The sequence below is a fragment of the Panulirus ornatus genome, chromosome 11 (assembly GCF_036320965.1).
Source record: "Panulirus ornatus isolate Po-2019 chromosome 11, ASM3632096v1, whole genome shotgun sequence".
Lineage (NCBI taxonomy): Eukaryota > Metazoa > Arthropoda > Malacostraca > Decapoda > Palinuridae > Panulirus > Panulirus ornatus.
The window spans coordinates 52188599-52208598 of NC_092234.1; the positions used below are offsets into that span (position 1 = coordinate 52188599).

Below are 20000 nucleotides of genomic sequence, written 5' to 3' on the forward strand. Positions count from 1 at the left end.
TTCACCCTCCATCACAAACCCATTCAATGAGCCAGTCCCCTCATTAGCCATGGAATCACTTCCCCGCCCATTCCCCCATCCTCCCCGTGTCCACGCTCACCCGTACAGAAGCCATGAAAGGCACAGGTCGTTTTCGAGGATGAGTTATCTGTGCGTGATTATTACTCCTGTTGCCGTGTCATTAAGAAGCCCCCCTGAGTGTGAGGTAGGGTGGTGTCGGGAGACGTCTGGGGCGAGCAAGGTAATGGTACGGACGTGTTCTTTATACAAGGGGAGAGGTGGCGCGAATCAAACCTGACACGCGCGCACGCACGCACCTACTTATTAGTGTACACGCGCGCCTGGGCACACTCAAGCACGTGTACACACATCTCACACACACTCACACTGGGTACTGGGTCTCTGTTGGATACTGGATCTCACTGATACGGGTACTGGATGCCTCTGTCAGATACTGGGCCTCTCTGACGGGTACTGGGTCTCTGCTTGGGACATGTGCTGGGTGGAGTAACCAGGTGGAGTTCGACGTTCGGGTGGAGTTCCTACTGACGGTGGAGATGCTGGGTGTGGTGCCAGGTGTGGAGGGTTTGGGGTGGGGAACGGTGCGTTGCGGTGGTGCCCTGCGTAGGACGAGGCTGGGGCGACGGTGGTGGTGCGGAGGGTGTGGGGTGGGGAACGGTGCGTTGCGGTGGTGCCCTGCGTAGGACGAGGCTGGGGCGACGATGGAGGTGCTTTGCAGGTGTTCGGGGAAAGACGAGGGTAGGGTTTTGAGGGTATATAGGGACGGTGTCGTGAGGGAGGGAGGATTGGAGTGTTGGTGGTGAGTGGCGGGGAAGAGGGGGTTATAGTGTTACTACGCGACCAGTCCCGGCTGCTGTGTCCCAGCGACCGATAACAGGAACGCCTACACTACACTCCCACCACCACTACCTACACCACACTCCCACCACTACTACCACCTACACCACACTCCCACCACCACCATCGCCACTTACACCACGCTCCCACCACCACTACCACCACCTACACCACACTCCCACCACCTACACCACACTCCCACCACCACCACTACCACGCTCCCACCACCATCACCACCACCACCACCTACACCTCACTCCCACCACCATGACCACTTAAGGGTCAGGTCACAGGCCCAGGCGATCATGCTCAGAGGTCGTGCCGATATGCTCAAGGGTCGTACCATCGTGATTGACCGGATGATTTAAAAGGAGAATATCTTGGGATAGTGACTCAATACAGCTTTGGGATAATGACTCAGTAGAGCACTGGGATAGTGACTCAATGCCGCACTGGGATAGTGACTCAGTAGAGCACTGGGATAGTGACTCAGTAGAGCACTGGGATAGTGACTCAATACAGCTTTGGGATAATGACTCAGTAGAGCACTGGGATAGTGACTCAATGCCGCACTGGGATAGTGACTCAGTAGAGCACTGGGATAGTGACTCAGTAGAGCACTGGGATAGTGACTTAGTAGAGCACTGGGATAGTGACTCAGTAGAGCACTGGGATAGTGACTCAGTAGAGCACTGGGATAGTGACTCAGTAGAGCACTGGGATAGTGACTCAGTAGAGCACTGGGATCGTGACTCAGTAGAGCACTGGGATGGTGACTCAGTAGAGCACTGGGATAGTGACTCAGTAGAGCACTGGGATCGTGACTCAGTAGAGCACTGGGATAGAGACTCAGTAGAGCACTGGGATAGAGACTTAGTAGAGCACTGGGATAGTGACTCAGTAGAGCACAGGTTCCTTGTTCCCAGGGTGTGAGTTGTCGATCACGTTCATGGTGGGTCGGGGTGAGAAGGGAAGTACCAGAGCAGCCAAGGAGGCTGGCCTGTGTGATACGCCGTGAAGTAGCGATACTTCCTCAGCGAGTCTCTCTGTCTGTCTGTCTGTCTGTCACGAACGGCCTCCCCAATCCCGTAGGGCGGATCACGAACGTGAACTAAACCTTAAAGAAAGAAAGAAAAAAAAAAAGTCATCATGTACACATCATTTCTCTCTCTCTCTCTCTCTCTCTCTCTCTCTCTCTCTCTCTCTCTCTCTCTCTCTCTCTCTCTCTCTCTCTCTCTCTCCCCCTCCTGCTCTCGTCCCACACCCATCCGTCCATCCGAGACCCAAGTTGGTGGACGGGAGAAAACCCATCGAAATTGACGAGTGGCAGATTTGGTGAGAGCGGGTACCGTGCAGGCAGCAGCAGCAGATTGCCTTACGATCTCCTCCGCTCACTGGGGCGCTCCCTCACTCGCGGAAATAAGGATAGATTCATTTTTTTTTTTCTTCTTGTGTTTCAATGTCACCTCAGTTGGATTGGTGTCGTGGTGGGCGATGCATCTCGGGTAGGGGCGTGTTGGTGCTAATATATTTTTTTATGAATAGCCTTGAAATTTGGATTTTTCCTTTAATGGTTATTGAAATTATATGTATGTATATATATATATATATATATATATATATATATATATATATATATATATATATATATATATATATATATTTCGTTGGAGGCTCCAGTCGTGGGGCAGAAGTCCACATCAAGGCAGGGCCTTAATTGAAATATAGAAAGGATTATGAAAGGGTAAAAGGAAGATACAAGGAAAAATAGTAGTTACAAAATTTGGAGAAAGTGAAAAGAAGTGAAAATCCTATCATTTGAAATGAGTCAGGTTGTAGTTATTGGGAAAGATGTAGATAAAATTCACGCCTTGATATCTTTCAAATCAGTTCACTTCCACGACTCGGCTTCTAAGTCCAGACAAGTGTTCACTTCTGGCCTTTGCTGGAAGCGAAGAGGATGACGTGGAACACACACATTCAGCGCTCCAGTTCCTGGTCAGAATTCCAGTGCGCCCTCTCCCTGTATTCCCTTGGCGCCGCTGACCCACCCACAAGTTGGGTTCAAGGGCACGATGATATTGCCTCTCCCAACTCCTTTTTTTTTCTTTTTTATTTTTGGCGGCGTATTTCCAGATCAAGGACGTCTTCCAGTCATTTCCTGGCGTTCTATCCGCGCGCCAGGGAGTGACTGTAGTCATGGTCGAGGATCGCAGTGAACGTGGTGTGAGGGATGGCGGTGGCTCGCGGACGCACCGGGATGAATGCGTATTGGAAAAATTATGATAATCCGTGAGTAATGCCCTGGGGGAAAAAGGGGGGGGCTGGGCTTTGGGGGGTGTGGGGACGGCGCTTTGGGGGGGAGGGGGTTGTGGAAGGGGGCTTGGGGGGGGATGGGGGGGTTCTGTTAACATGGAGAACGTTTGCTGCGAAACGGTGGACGACTCGGCTGATTTCCTGGACCCCCGAAGGCGGAATTTCGACTGTCAGGGAGGGAGGGAAGGATAACCTGGGGAGGAGGTGGTCGGTCAGCGGTGCTGAGGGTCGGAAAGGGGACGGGGTAGGTTGAAATCACGTCCTTGCTCGCCTGGTCTCGGTCAGTGGTCGTATTTTATATGTCTTTGTGTTCCTGAGCGAACATTCAGTGGGCTTGTTTGTCTCCAGAGGTCGGGTTGGTCGGGTTCACGTGTGTTGTTTTTGGCATTAATAATTTTTATGAATTTTGTTGGATTTTTAAAAGAATTTAAGTTCTTAGTTTGATATCGGAACGACTCGGAGGTTTTCTGATTTTTCAAATTATTTTTGTTTTTTTTTCGACATCGTAATAGGTTTTTGGATTTTTTTTTGTAGTATATATGTATGTAATTTGCAACCTTGGCTCGCATGTTTCTATTTACAGTTTGGTGCAGCGTCGATTCTGCCCCCCGCTCCAGGTAGCCTTGTCATTATCCCGAGCTCTTCATAGTCCTCCACAGATCGAAAGCAAGAAAAATGGGTCTTTTCATAAGAACGGAACCACCCAGTCAACGCCACTTGAAAACCCAGAAACAGAGACGCCGGTAATGAGGCGCACTACCCGAGGCAGAGCACCGTGGGCACACACACACACACACACACACACACACACACACACACACACCCACCCTGCCTCGCCCGGTGTGGTGGCCACGTAGCACACCGTGCCTCAGCCACCACCACCACCAGGTAGCAACGCTGGAAAGTGGGCGGCGGCGACCTTCCTGTTTGCCGTCCTTCTGGGCGTTGCAACGCGGCCGTATAAGGTGGGGGAGCCTCCCACGCCACCATAACGTAAGGAGGGCGTGGTCAGGTCATGCCGACCCCTGGCGGGGAGGGCCGCCCCAGCACCACGCCCGCCGCCCCCCCCCCAAGTCTTCTGGTTTTGATAATGAGGTTCCTGTTCCTGCTGCTGCTGGTGAGGGGGGGATGGTTGCTCGAGATGTTGGCTGGTGTATGTTTTCGTGTTGTTGTTGGTGGTGGTTTTTGGGTTATTTTGTGCTGTGGTGGGTCTTGTTGAGAGCTGATGGGTCGGCAGAGGTGGTTGTTGTTGCTGTTGTTAAAACGTTGGGTGTTGTCGGGTGTAGTTAGGAGTGATGTGGTGAGGTGTGGGGGGGGTTATAGGTGACGACGATGAGGCTTAGTACAGCGGTGGGGGCCTTTTATGGTGATCTCGGCCGCCCGTAACCACGGTCTGGGCGCCGCTACCTCGAAGCCTTTCTCACCTGGCCAGCTCCACGACCTCATTTCTCTTACCTGAATCAGCGTCACTGGTGTGTGTGTGTGTGTGTGTGTGTGTGTGTGTGTGTAGTCCTGTATCGGAGCGCAGCTTAACCCCTCTCTCCTTCCCTTCCTCCCTCCCTTCACCGCATTCTTAATTGTCTCGTCACTGATTACGTCTCTCCTCAACAGCACGTTTGAACCTCTTATTGAAGATGTTTCCTACCGTAGTTTATATCCGTCTTGCGTATTATCCCACCTCCCTCCTTCCGTACTGACGTCTCCTCCTCGTATATATATTTGTTTCATCCGTCACCTAATCCCTTTCCTTCATTTATTCATCTTTTCCACACACGCCCACTTTCTGCTCACGTGTTGTCCTCCTCTTGTGTTGCCACTGCACAACACTAGCTGGTCTCGCGCTAGTTACCCTCCTGCACTCTGGGTGTGTCAACATTGTATCGTTCAACCCTATTGCCACACATCACACTTCCTTCCTTCTGTGTCCTCGTCTCGTGACACCCTCCCTCCCTCCTTCCCCCCCTCTCTCTCTCTCCCTCCACCTGTAGAGATACCCTCTCTCTCTCTCACTCACTCACTCTTCCACTTTTTACGCCCGTTCCACACACTTGGGCGTCGGCGGGTGATGTCCATACCTTGGGTCGTGAATGTGTGTGTGTGTGTGTGTGTGTGTGTGTGTGTGTGTGTGTGTGTGTGTGTGTGTTGTGGTATAGTTGGTGGTAACACCTTGGGTCGTGTGTGGTGGAGCACGGTGGTGGTGTGTGATGGTGGTGGAATGGGTGATTGGTGGAGTGGTGGTAGTGATGGAGGCCGAGCCTAGGGAACCCGTGGCCTGATACACCTTATACGGCCCGTGGCCACCACCTGCCGCCGCCCCAGTACATCCTGCCCCTCCTCCACCCTGGTCCTATGACGTCACACAGCGGCCTGGTCCTCTGGCGTCACACACACACACCGCCCTGGTCCTCTGACGTCACACACCGCTCTAGTCCTCTTGACCTCACTGGGGCCCAAACTTGCCCTACGGTCGTGTCACCCGTCTCTGACGTCCCCCACCTCTGGCATCATGGCTCCCTGACGTCAACCTTGGGGATGCCGGGGCTTTGGGCCCCCCTCCCCCATGTACCACCTGTTTGTGACGTCTCCCACCTCCGGCCCGGCCTCCGCTTCCGCGACGCCATCTGGGCCGCGCTCCACCCACGTCTCGACTTCACCTGGGGCAGAGGCTCTGCTCGTGGGTCCAGCAGCAGCCGCCCGTGTGACGCAGTCAAGGCCAGCAGCCATCACCTCTCGCTCGGATCTCGTGTTGGTGTGTGAGACGGGGCGAGGTGGGGGCGGGGGCGCGGGGCTGTCTACGTCTGAGGCAGCAGTCACGCCATGAACGTCAGGCCGTCCAGGAAGTAGTCCAAGTCGTACGGAATCGATGGTATAATCGATTTCTCAAGCAGGGAAGGGAAGGTGTGGGTTGTGTTGATGAACGTGCTTGTCACAGTTGTAGTAACGAATGAGTAATGGAAAACGGGGGCGAAGTCTTCGTAGGAATGGTTGTGGTGGGGGGCGGGGGTATTTAGCATGGCATTTGGAGGCAGAAACTACCAGTTCCAGGAGGGGGAAGTCTTCGAGCGAGGACTCGTAATGGGAGGTAGAGAGCCAAATATTGAGTCGGGCTTCAGCATCACCGGTGATGTGTGGTTGTACCGGACAGGCCTAGAGCGCGGCGGTACACACAGAGAACCCTTGACGGTACGAGCCGTGCAGGCACGACGGTACGATCCCTGGCCTGGCTTGGCATGACCATTGACCCGAGCCGTCGTCCTTCAGGGGGGTCACGTCGAAGGACACGCGCCATCATACCCAGGGGTCGTTCCACCGCAGTGAACGAATGAAGGAATTTATAAATTTTTTTTTCTCACGTAGCGATGCGAAAGCGTCGTGGCGAGAGCGAAGTGCTTCGTGAAGAACAAGTCGAACACGTCGAGTTGGATGCTTCGTGAAGACCAAGTCGAATACGTCGAGTTGGATGCTTCGTGAAGACCAAGTCGAACACGTCGAGTTGGATGCTTCGTGAAGACCAAGTCGAACACGTCGAGTTGGATGCTTCGTAAAGACCTAGTCGAACACGTCGAGTTGGATGCTTCGTGAAGACCAAGTCGAACACGTCGAGTTGGATGCTTCGTGAAGAGCAAGTCGAACACGTCGAGTTGGATGCTTCGTGGAGACCAAGTCGAATACGTCGAATGCGAAGATAGTTCACGTGATCGCTAGCTCGCTCATACCTTCTTCCTATTAGACTTGACGGATGTATACAGTCGTTAGACTGTCTTCTGTCACGGGTCTGGTATGTTTTTTTTCCGGTCTACTGCAGTGTCCAGTCATCGGTTTCCCCCCCATCCACCTCCGTCCTCCTCCTCCTCCTCCTCCTCCTCCTCCTCCTCCTCCGTCCTCCTCCTCCTCCTCCTCCTCCTCCTCCTGCCTACACGGTTCCCTACGAAAGGTTTAGTTTAGATTTCTGTTCGTTCGAGCAGAGTCAGTGTTGGTGTGGTCAGCTGTCATAGAATATTAGCGAGTATGTACGTGGGTCGCCTGGTGCACTTAATGAGTCACCAGTATGTACGTGGGTCGCCTGGTGCACTTAATGAGTCACCAGTATGTACGTGGGTCGCCTGGTGCACTTAATGAGTCACCAGTATGTACGTGGGTCGCCTGGTGCACTTATTGGGTCACCAGTATGTACGTGGGTCGCCTGGTGCGCTTATTGAGTCACCAGTATGTACGTGGGTCGCCTGGTGCACTTAATGAGTCACCAGTATGTACGTGGGTCGCCTGGTGCACTTAATGAGTCACCAGTATGTACGTGGGTCGCCTGGTGCACTTATTGAGTCACCAGTAATGTACGTGGGTCGCCTGGTGCACTTAATGAGTCCACCAGTTATGTACGTGGGTCGCCTGGTGCACTTAATGGGTCACCAGTATGTACGTGGGGTCGCCTGGTGCACTTATTGAGTCACCAGTATGTACGTGGGTCGCCTGTGCACTTAATGAGTCACCAGTATGTACGTGGGTCGCCTGGTGCACTTAATGAGTCACCAGTATGTACGTGGGTCGCCTGGTGCACTTAATGAGTCACCAGTATGTACGTGGGTCGCCTGGTGCACTTATTGAGTCACCAGTATGTACGTGGGTCGCCTGGTGCACTTAATGAGTCACCAGTATGTACGTGGGTCGCCTGGTGCACTTATTGAGTCACCAGCATATATTCGGGTCACCTGGTAAAAGCTTGATGGTGGTGGACTCTCTGCAGGATGGTGTCTCGGAAGCCTTTTGCAAGAAAAGAAGAAAAAATAACTCGTTTGGTTCTTCATTAGAACATTCCTGTGTGTGTGTGTGTGGTTCACATTGTGTGGTGGTAAGTCCAGAATACAGTGACCTGTTTCAAAGCAGTTTCTCTCCTCTTGGTAGAACGCTTGATTGCGTGTCGTTAAGGGTCGTGTGTGAGTTTGTGTATGTGTGTGTGTGTGTGTGTGTGTGTGTGTGTGTGTGTGTGTGTGTGTGTGTGTGTGTGTGTGTGTGTATGTGTGTGTCTGCTGCCTTGCGGTCGTGGTGGTGGTGCTTGGTGAATGTGGGGTCGTTAGCCAAGCGTCCTCACCATCTTCATCCCAGCTCCTCATCCCCCCCGCCTCCGCCTCTCTCTCTCTCTCTCTCTCTCTCTCTCTCTCTCTCTCTCTCTCTCTCTCTCTCTCTCTCTCTCTCTCTCTCTCTCTCTCTTTCAACCCATTATTTAGACCATCTCCATCCTCCTCCCTCCCTCCCTCCATACCTCAGCACCAGACCACCGTCTCCTCCTTCCCCCTTCCCTTCCCTTCCCTCCTTCCCTCACCATCAGACCGCCGTCTCCTTGGACGACCTCCTCCTCCTCCTCCTCCTCCTCCTCTCCCCCGGTATCCAGACCACCACCATCTCCTCCACTCGCCTCCCTTCCTCCCCAGCAGTAGAATAACTCTCCCTCCCTCCCTCATCATCGTAACCACCCTCTGCATCCCTCCCCTTGGCTCCATCTCTCCCTCCACCTGGCTCCATCTCTCCCTCCTCCCTGGCTCCATCTCTCCTCTCCCCCAGCACCCAAGGTCGGCAGGTCACCACTCCTTTGGTGACTAATTTTTTTTCTTCCAGTTTTCTTTTTTATAGCTTAAGGGGTGGGCGGGGGGCAGAAGAGAGAGAGAGAGAGAGAGAGAGAGAGAGAGAGAGAGAGAGAGAGAGAGAGAGAGAGAGAGAGCCAGCCAGCCAGCCAGCCAGCCAGCCAGGACTCCTGAGTGCGTGCGGAGATGCAAATGTATTTCATCTTGGTCACGTCCGATGTTAAATGAAAGATAGTTTTCAACCTGCATATATATATATATATATATATATATATATATATATATATATATATATATATATATATATATATATATATATATTTTTTTTTTTTCCATACTATTCGCCATTTCCCGCGTTAGCGAGGTAGCGTTAAGAACAGAGGACTGGGCCTTTGAGGGAACATCCTCACCTGGCCCCCTTCTCTGTTCCTTCTTTTGGAAAATTAAAAATGAGAGGGGAGGATTTCCAGCTCCCTCCCCCGTCTGTACTTTACAAAATCTTATGCTCTGAGAGAGAGAGAGAGAGAGAGAGAGAGAGAGAGAGAGAGAGAGAGAGAGAGAGAGAGAGCTTCCCAGGACAAGGTAGGAGGAGGAGGTGGTGCTAGTGGTGGTGATGGACCAGCCATGTTGGGTTGTGTGGTGTTCATCCTCTCCTCCCGGCGGCGGGCAGGCTACGGTGTGGGTGTGGGCGTGTGTGTGTGGGGGGGGCAGGGCCTTAACCTGACCCAGTGGCTTGTAAGGGCGCCGCGCCACAGCCTCATGACCTCAGGTCTTGCTAGGGGCCTCTCACTCGTGACCTAAGGGTGGTGTTCCCGCTCGCCTCTCAGCCGTAGTAACACCTTTGATGATCCTGACCCCAATGTGATGTCATGCGTTACGTTACATTGGACGTGACGTGACGTAAGTGTTATGACTTGTGGGATATATATTTTTTTTTTACCGTGATTTTTTTTTTATGAGTTAACACGGCGTGACGTCACGGTTGAAGTGCGGGACGTGATGGGACGTGTGGACGTGAGCGACATGAGTTCACGTGACATTAGTTGATGAGTATACTGACCTTGATATGAGTATACCGACGTTGATGTGAGTATACTGACCTTGATGTGAGTATACTGATCTTGATGTGAGTATACTGATCTTGATGTGAGTATACTGACCTTCATGTGAGTATACTGACCTTGATGTGAGTATACTGACCTTGATGTGAGTACCGACGTTGATGTGAGTATACTGACCTTGATTTGAGTATACTGACCTTGATGTGAGTATACCGACGTTGATGTGAGTATACTGACCTTGATTTGAGTATACTGACCTTGATGTGAGTATACTGACCTTGATGTGAGTATACCGACGTTGATGCGAGTATACTAACCTTGATGTTAGTATACCGACGTTGATTTGAGTATAATGATCTAGATGTGTCTGCTGACCTTGGTGTTCGTATACTGACCTTAATATGAGTATACTGACCTGTGTATCACATCTATCATGACAGTTGCGACGAACATGCGTGGGATACAACTGTGTTAACATGTGTCACACAAAGTGACGAAGTGCATGGCAGCAGCTGTGTTGAGACGCGGACGACATATACTGAGTTGCATGGCACAGCTGTGTTGAGACGCGGACGACATACTAAGTTGCATAGCAGAGCTGTGTTGAGACGCGGACGACATACTAAGTTGCATGGCAGCAGCTGTGTTGAGACGCGGACGACATGCTGAGAGTTGCATGGCAACAGTGCGGCGGACACTTAAGAGATAACACAACTGTGTTGACATCAGATGTGAACTGAGTTGCGTGAGAGCTGTGTTGACATGGGATACGAACTGAGTCGCGTGACAGCTGCGTCGGAGGGGGGGTGTGACATAATTGTGTTGATGTGGCGTGATCCTCGCGGGTAACAGACATGCAGGGCTCTGCTCCCTCACCTCCCTCTCCAAGGCCTCGCTGCTGCACTGTCGCGAAAGGGCGTCTTATTTCCCTGAAATATTTTGATCCTTGAGAATATTCGACGGGGGGGGGGGGAAGATTTTTGTATTTGGATCTTCTGGGTTGTTGGGATGGTAGGAGTGACGCCCAGGATTATTATGTGTAATGTGTATCAAGACATATTCTCTCTCTCTCTCTCTCTCTCTCTCTCTCTCTCTCTCTCTCTCTCTCTCTCTCTCTCTCTCTCACACACACACACACACACACACACACACACACACGAGAAGAGACTTCAGAACAAAGGGAGCGCACATAACTGGGCAGAAGGAGAGAGAGAGAGAGAAGAGAGAAGAGAGGAGCGAAGCGCCTCGGCGGCTGGGGGGGAAATGCCTGTACCGCTGGTGAACGTGAAGCATATTTATCGTCGTGAAGGTGTGAGAGATGCGGCCGACCCGTGTGGAGATGATCCTCCCCCGTATGTGAGGATTGGAGGGAGCGAGGACCTGATCACCTGTGGGGCTGCAGACATGATCGCTGGGGTGGAGCCCCAGACATGATCGCTGGGGTGGAGCCCCAGACGTGATCGTTGTGGTGGAGCCCCAGACGTGATCGCTGTGGTGGAGCCCCAGACGTGATCGCTGTGGTGGAGCCCCAGACGTGATCGCTGTGGTGGAGCCCCAGACGTGATCGCTGTGGTGGAGCCCCAGACGTGATCGCTGTGGTGGAGCCCCAGACGTGATCGCTGTGGTGGAGCCCCAGACGTGATCGCTGTGGTGGAGCCCTAGACGTGATCGCTGTGATGGAGCCTCAGACGTGATCGCTGTGGTGGAGCCCCAGACGTGATCGCTGTGGTGGAGCCCTAGACATGATCGCTGTGGTGGAGCCTCAGACGTGATCGCTGTGGTGGAGCCCCAGACGTGATCGTTGTGGTGGAGCTTCAGACATGATTTCTGTAGTCTTTAATCCCCCACCCCCCTTTGAACACGGTGTTACGATCCTTGGGTATGATATCTTGACCTCTGACCTGACCTACAAGGGTCACGTAAGTGAACCCTCTCCCAAACCCGAGGGTCGTCCCGTCGGTGGTGCTCCCGAGGCGTCGTCCCGTCGGTGGTGCTCCCGAGGCGTCGTACCGTCGCGCTCCTGGGTCGTGGCGTGACGTGGCGTCGTTCTGAAGTTCAGTAACACATGGGGAGGGCGAGACGTGCTGGGCACGGGGGTGTGGAGCAGCAGGCGTGTACAATTTCCCGGGGGTCTAAGGTATGTCGAGTATGTCAAGGTTTTGGGACGCATTGCCCTTGATGGCAGGCGGGAACCACGTGGGAGTCCCTGGGAGGGACGGGACGGGCAGGGCACGGGGTATGGGAGCACCTGGGAAGCGACTGGTAGGTGGAAGGGGCGTGAAGGGTACGTGGGGGAGACAGGTGTGGCAGCTGCTAGTGGGGGTACGTGGAAGAGACAGGTAAGACAGCGGTTCATGGAGGTAACGTGGGAGAGACAGGTAATACAGCAGTTAGTGATGGGGTACGTGGGAGAGATAGGTGAGGTATCAATTCATTCGTGGAGGTGCATGGGAGAGAGCTGAGGCATCAGTTCGTGGTGGTACATAACGTGGGAGAGACAGGTGATATGAGATATGACGGTCAATTTGCTCATCAGCAACAGCAACTAATGAACTCGTTTTCATTGTAGTTCGGTAGAGGGCGATAGAGCCGGAGGGCCCTCCCCCCCCCCCCCCCTTCACTACCCTCCCCCCAATGGCACATGAGCCGTAGTAGGAGAAGGGTGAGGTGTTCGCTGAGGTATTTGTGTGTGTGTGGCAACACCTCAGACACATGAGCCGTAGTAAGACGTGTGTGTGTGTGTGTGTGTGTGTGTGTGTGTGTGTTTTGGGGGGACGCCTCGGACACATGAGCCGTAGTAGGAGATGTGTGAGGTGTTCACCGAGGTGTGTGTGTGTGTGTGTGTGTGTGTGTGTGTGTAGGGGGGGGAGAGAACGGGGCAGTATAGTGGCTTGAGTCGCCGCCCACCTGAAGGTTCCTTGTGCAGGTTGACGTGGGCGTGGCATGGGCGGCGTGTAGGCAGGACCAGGCCTCAGATACACACACACACACACACTCGCCTCGGAAATACTTGAACCGACCGGTCAGTGTGTGTGTGTGTGTGTGTGTGTGTGTGTGTGTGTGTGACAGAGAGAAGTGGTGAGGCGAGGACAGCTGTAGCGGACGCTGCTGGGGCAGTCGTAGGGAGCACAGATAATCATCACTGGGACGACCTTGTTCACTCGTACTGGCGCTCGTGTGTGTGTACCTGTGTCCCGCCCCGTGGCCTCCGCTACTCCCACGTACGCCACCCTGTCCACCCTCCCACGCTCCCCTCAACCCACCACAACCTCTGTGTGCAATAAACGTCGGTATTCGGTCGTGTTCTCGGACGCTGAAGATCTCGGGTACGAGAGTGTGAGTAGATCTTGTAGGAGGCATTGTACAGCCTTGTCCACCGGGGTGGCATGCGTGGCACCTGTCACCTAAGGTGGGGAGAGGATCATCGCCCCGTCTAGCACCTGTCATTTGAAGGGGGAGGGGATGGGTGAAGGTGGGGGTCACAGCCCCGACTCACACCTGTCACCTGAAGGGGGGGTGGGGGGACTCAGAGCCCTAGCTGATATCTGTCACCTGAGGTGCTGTATGAGTCATATCCCTGGCTGGCACCTGTCACCTGAGGTGCTGTGAGTCATACCCCTGGCTGGCACCTGTCACCTGAGGTGCTGTATGAGTCATACCCCTGGCTGGCACCTCTCACCTGAGGTGCTGGGAGTCATACCGCTGGCTGGCATCTGTCACCTGCTAGGTGGAGGGACGCGGGCAGTAGCATGTGCTAGTCATGAGGGCGGCACCTCCAGCACACGTACCAGGGCCTCACCTCCGCCCAGTTCCTCAGTCCTTACCACTCACTCACTCCCTCCTGCGTGTCCCTACTCCCTCTACATTCTTCCTGTCTGCTCCAATACTCTCCATCTACCAGCTCTTACTCCAATCACCCGAGTACGTGCTCTCTCTCTCTCTCTCTCTCTCTCTCTCTCTCTCTCTCTCTCTCTCTCTCTCTCTCTCTCTCTCTCTCTCTCTCTCTCTCTCTCTCTCTCTCAAATTCCGTCAGTTACTTCTCGTACCCCATCTCCCTTGCTCCATCGCCCTCCATTTCTTGTGCTTATCCACCCACCCTTGCCTAATCCATCATTCCTGTTCCTTTTCCGTCCCTCCAGCTGCCTTATCACCTGTATCAGCGTGAGGGATATATATATATGTATACACCCACACACGAACTTGGCGACTTAACCTGATTTTACGTAACTTGTGGATTTAATGCTATCAGGAACTATATTAGATGGTTTGATGTGGATCATTAACTTGCCCCCTTCCGTGTGATGGTATATGTCATCAACTTGCCCCTTCCGTTTGGTATTGTATATCATTAACTTCCCCCTCCATATGATGTTATATACTTGCCCCTCTTATGTGATGTGATATATCATTAACTTACCCCTCTTATGTGATGTAATATATCATTAACTTACTCCTCTCATGTGATGATGATTATGTATTGTATCATTACCTTATCCTTCTCTTGTGATGATGTAATTTATCGTTAACTTGCCGCTTCCATATGATGTCATAGTTAGATGTTAACTTGCCCCCCCTCACGTGATGTAATTCAACATTAACCCGCACCACTCATGTGATGTTTCAGTTTATCATTAACCCGCCCCTCCTACGTAATGTAGTGCATCATCATTACTATGGTCCTGCCTCCGTGTTGTAGAGCAGTAAGTCGTCCCTGGCTGGGAAGTTAACTGTGGGATGATTACCTGCGACTGTTGAATATTTTGGTGGAGGAGCGTGTTTGAGTGTGTGTGTGTGTGTGTGTGTGTGTGTGTGTGTGTGTGTAGCGAGGTCAGGTGTAGGAGGACGTGTGGGAGGGGGTAGAGTGGCGTACGTGCTAGTTGCTGGAGGAGACGAGTGTCTTTGGACGCGGGGTGCAGGGGTTCCCCTCCCCCCTGGTGGCTGTGGCTCCTGAGGTGGTGAGGGACGCGCTTCGTGGGTCCAGACATGGAAGCGTGCATGGAGGAGAGGGCCACGTAAACGAAGGGGGTGATGGCCAGCGACGAGGGGGTTATCTCGTGGAGGGCAGTAATGGTGTCCTGAATTACTAATCTGTATAGATTAAGGCAGGATGGTGTAGCAGAAGGATCATCCCCACCCGCCACTGTAGACGGAGACATGACAGTAAAGCAGAAGGCTGCTCCCCACCCATCCACCACTGTAGTTAGAGACAGGACAGTAAAGCAGAAGGCTGCTCCCCACCCATCCACCACTGTAGTTAGAGACAGGACAGTAAAGCAGAAGGCTGCTCCCCACCCATTCACCACTGTAGTTAAGAGACAGGACAGTAAAACAGAAGGCTCCTCCCCACCCATCCACCACTGTAGTTAGAGACAGGACAGTAAAACAGAAGGCTCCACCCCACCCACACACCCACCACTGTAGTTAGAACAGTAAAGCAGAAGGCCCCTCCACATCCAGCACGCCTCGCGCACTTGAGTCGGCAGTAAAATAGCTATAATGGTACACCCTGTAGATAGAAATACAACTCGTAAGATGAGAATTTCATAAGGAAGGATTGAATAGAAAGAACAGCCAAACCTAATTCCATCCGTTGGATATTGTGGGAAATGAGTCTTCAGCTCCTACTGTGTAAATGAATTTCATCTCCTCTATTGGGAAAATAGAAACAGCAGAATACTGAACAGACACGGACGCTGTCATAAACCGGGCGAATGGTGTAAAAGACCTTGGTGTAATAATGTCTAACGACCTAACCTTCAGCGAACAAAACAAAACAACGGTTGTCTCATGCACAGGGATGGCAGGCTGGATCCTGTAGACCTTCAAGACTAGGGAAGAAAAAAACATCGATGATATTATTCAAGGCAGTAATTTTTTGGCGAACTGAACACTGTTGCTTTGGTGCATCACTCTACAAGGCGGTCGAAATTGAGGATTTAGGAAGAGTCGAGAGATCTTTCACAGCCCATACTACCATGGTAAAGGAATTGAATTACAGGGAACGACTGAAATCATTGAGGTTATACTCCCAAGGGCGCAGACGGGAGAGGTGTATCATCATCTACACCTGGAACATCGTAGAAGGTATGGTTCCAGACTTACATTCGGAAGTAACATCCTACTGGCGCGACAAGCATGGAAGACTTTTGTGGAACACTGCTTCTGAAATCCACAGGTGCCATATGCACAGAACGAGAGGACACCTCGCACATTCGGGGCCCAGGACTCTTCAGCTCTGACATCTACCGTCAGGAACAGCCTGGGTTGCACGGTAGAGAAGTTCAAGAGTGCACGGGACTAGCACCTACAAAGTAAAGTACCAGACCAGCTACGCTGGTGGGGGGGCTATGCGAGCCTGAGAGCTACGGCTTCCAACGTTTAGGTCGACCCAGTCCAACAGTTTGGGTCCAGCCTGAGCTGTAGCAGCGTTGAAGATCCTCACTTGAAGACTCCACCAGGTACCCATGTGTATAGTATATTGTCCCCTTAGAACTGGCCTCGTCTTTTATAATATCATTAAAGTATTTGTTTAGTCGCTTTTATAGTGTACTCGTAGGCCTCATTTGGACAATATCTGATGGTGGTTCATCCCAGCGTTCTGTAACTATGTTGTTGAGGAAACTTCTGCCCACGTTTGTACAACATCTTTCATCCCTCAAACTTCATACAGTTAACTCTGATAATTGTCTAATGTCAGGAAATGATCGCGTGTTATTGAAACTTCTTTCACATCTTCATGGAGTGTCTTCTGTCTTTAGAGAAGGTCAGACCTTGAGTCACCGTTTGACAAAATTAGTTTTGTTGTCCCTTTTTTTTTTTTTGTATTTCTTGTTTGATCGCTTTTATTATAATGGAATGACCCGAAATGAATATGGATTTTTTTTTTTTTTTCGTTTTGGCCGCAAGACTAGCAAGTTCATTTTACACTTCTACTCATCCTTTGGGCCGATGACGCAAAGAGGATACAGAGTGTACACCAGATCCAGGGACTGGATGAACCCGCGATTGAAATACGTTATAGATTACATGAAAGTGTGTTAACCTGGTGTATACTGTACATGTGGTCAGATTAGGGTTCGGTATAATGGTAGTATTGTGACAGTTTTTACTTGCCGATGTGAAAACCTAACATTGTCTTTTATTATATGAAGCTAAGCAATGCGCAATGCATTACTTGTTGTCAATTATTGCTGACTTATCAGCTTGGGGTCATTCTCATGTACGACGTACTAAATAGTTTTATTGTGTGTTTGTTATTTTTATTGGTAAAAAGTCGCGTTGAACTTGTGGCTGACCAGAGCAACAGATTCTCTAGATCTCTCTCAATCACCAGGAAATCTTCCTTGTTTGGACCACATTTCTCGAATCTTGTAACGTCGACCAAATTTGAGGTTTTGCTGTCGACTCTAGTGACTAGATCATTGTTATAGGTAATAGAAACTATTGGAGGGCTAGTACCGAGCCTTGTGGCACACACCCCCGCGCTTGTCACGTTGGAACCTGTGCGTTCTGTGTGCACGACAGTCTGCGATCCACATGTGTTGGCCGGCCAGGTGATGATGACCACGGGCGGCTGGCCTTTCCCAGGAAGATGAGTCGGTCGGTCCTCTCGACTGCCACTCTCTCTCTCCCACTCACGCGCGTTCCATGCACTTAAGCGCGGGCGTGGGCGTGCTTACGGACATACACGCGTGGTTACCGCGTGTACGTATGTGGCGAACGTACGTACCTCCCGGGGACGGTGGTGACCCCTGGACAGGGTAATGTTTCATCGCGGGCGAATTAAAGGTCTGCACGATGTCACGTGGTCGTTTTTGTCTCTCAGGATCTTACTTGGTCGTACAGTCTAAGGAAATGTCGTATTTCCCAGTTATTATTATTATTATTATTATTATTATTATTATTATTATTATTATTATTATTATTATTGTTATTATTATTATTATTATTAACAGTAGTAGTAGTCGTGTTGGGTGTGCTTTTGTTGTATGTTATTTTCGGAGAGGAGACGTGGAGGGTGTTGGACGGTTGGATAGCGAAGCTGCTATTTATAACCACAGTCGCGTTATGCCTTCACCGTTGTCCGACGCACCTTCACCCACCCATAATGTGGCTGGTTGTACGGATGTTGACTGTATGTGTGTGTGTGTGTGTGTGTGTGTGGAGCGAACAGACTGATAAAATGTTTTATGTAAGTGCTTGTCCAGTTGAAGCAGAGCGATATATATATATATATATATATATATATATATATATATATATATATATATATATATATATATAGTCCTAGGGTAACTAAAAAAATCTGGACGAGGGAAGTGATGGCTCATACTTTATTTATTTACTCAATTTGCTCATAGGACGAACATGATATTATCTATGTTTCTTCTTTATATTTTACTTTTTATATTTGACATGACTCGTGTGGGTCAGGTTGAACAAAGCCGGTGGTGTCGTGGTGGATGAGTGATAATGCCATTATTACGGGTTGGGAGAGTGACTTAAGAGTTTGGTGTTGATGTAGCGACTACGCGTTTGTTGGAGGTGAAGAAGACGTGGAGACTGTGCATTTATTTATTTTGCTCGCGAATGTTGGCGTTTTTAGCTTTTGGAATAAATGTTCCGTCTGAGACCCATTCACCTTAATACGCACATTGATTCCTACGAATGACATGGCAGCATGTGTCACTGGGACATTCAGCCGCCAGTTTCGAGTCTTCAGTTCCGCCTCGGCCTGCAGACGGTCGCTGTAAATAACGGATGTTCCTGTGTGATTCGACTCTAGAAAATGAGGGGTCGTTAGATACGATGATATGGTCGCCCAGTCCAGCGCGTGCACCGACCAGGCGATTTTCGTCCGGGTGGTGGCGGAGGGCGGTGGAGCGACCTTCCGTTGAGGGGGAGGGGAAGACCCAACCCTCCCAAACCACCTTCCCTTCGTTGACGGAGCGGAAGGTTGTCGGTGATAATGCAGCTCTGTTAACCGTCAAGATATGACGCAGGTGTGTGGGTACACCGGTGTATCCCTGCGGTCCAGCCCTCTCGAGACGCTGGGCCATAGAATGGACATTTTGAAAATCCTATCTCGTTTTTAGTACAAGTATGTTGTTGTCGATTGATGATATAGGCAACAGTATAATTTACGTCGTCGCAGTGAGTCCAGTTCTTGAGCGAGTGTTTGGGCGTAGGTGAGGGTAGCTGCCTCTTGTTAGGGGCATCGCATGAGGACAGGCAGCGTTACGGTGTGGCATGACACACACACACACACACACACACACCAGATCATAGCGCGTGGAGCGATATGGTGACTGTTTTGAGTACAATGAGGGTTCTTGCCTCTGATTGACCCAGTGTAGCAGCGGTGTGGGCGTTAACGTGTCCGCTAGCTTTAGAACATCGTGTCCTCCCGTCTGCATGATACGTCGGGCCGTGTTTGGCTTGTTGATGATGGATGAGGAGGGGGGGCCCCGCCATCAGACGCAGGGCACCTGACACGCAGTCATATACACCCGGCTGGGCCTGGCGAGTCTAAACAGCAAATGCTGGTCGGCCGCCCACAGTGTGGCTGGCGGCGTGCGCATCGTGGCCAGGCACTTCTTGTAGGCACGGAAGTGACTTGCCTTCACATCTGGCTGAGAGGGCGTCCTCGACACGCCCTGCTCTCTGGATAACTGGCCGGTTGACTGCTCTGGTCGTCCAGCACCGCCGACCACTCACTACCAGTATCACACTCATGAGGTTCTTGCCCGACCAGTACGTGCCGGTTAAGATGACACACACACACACACACACACACACACACACACGTCCCACTCCCCCACCTGGCTCTCCTACCGGCTTTAAATCACGTAATGGCTCTTCAGACAGTTGAGAAGCTAATGCTCCTCCTGCCTCGGGGGTTTGGTGATTATGTTTGTCTTCCACGTGTGGCTGCCTGCCTCGCCGCCTCCCTCACTCACGGCATTGGAAGCCAAACCCGCTCGTTCATCCCCTCCTCAACTCGCCATCCATATATCTCCTGCGACATAGGAAAGAAGCAGTAGTAATATAAACCATTTTCTGTTTGTATATATATATATATATATATATATATATATATATATATATATATACAGAGAGAGAGAGAGAGAGAGAGAGAGAGAGAGAGAGAGAGAGAGAGATTGGGATCAGCCGATATCAAAAAGGTTTA

At 51.3% G+C, this 20000-nt stretch overlaps 1 protein-coding gene across 14 annotated transcripts in view; it reads left to right on the plus strand.

Annotated features, from left to right (window-relative positions):
- Amph (amphiphysin) overlaps window positions 1-20000 on the plus strand; it is a 271862-nt gene that overhangs the window by 134454 nt on the left and 117408 nt on the right. The window lies entirely within an intron of this gene.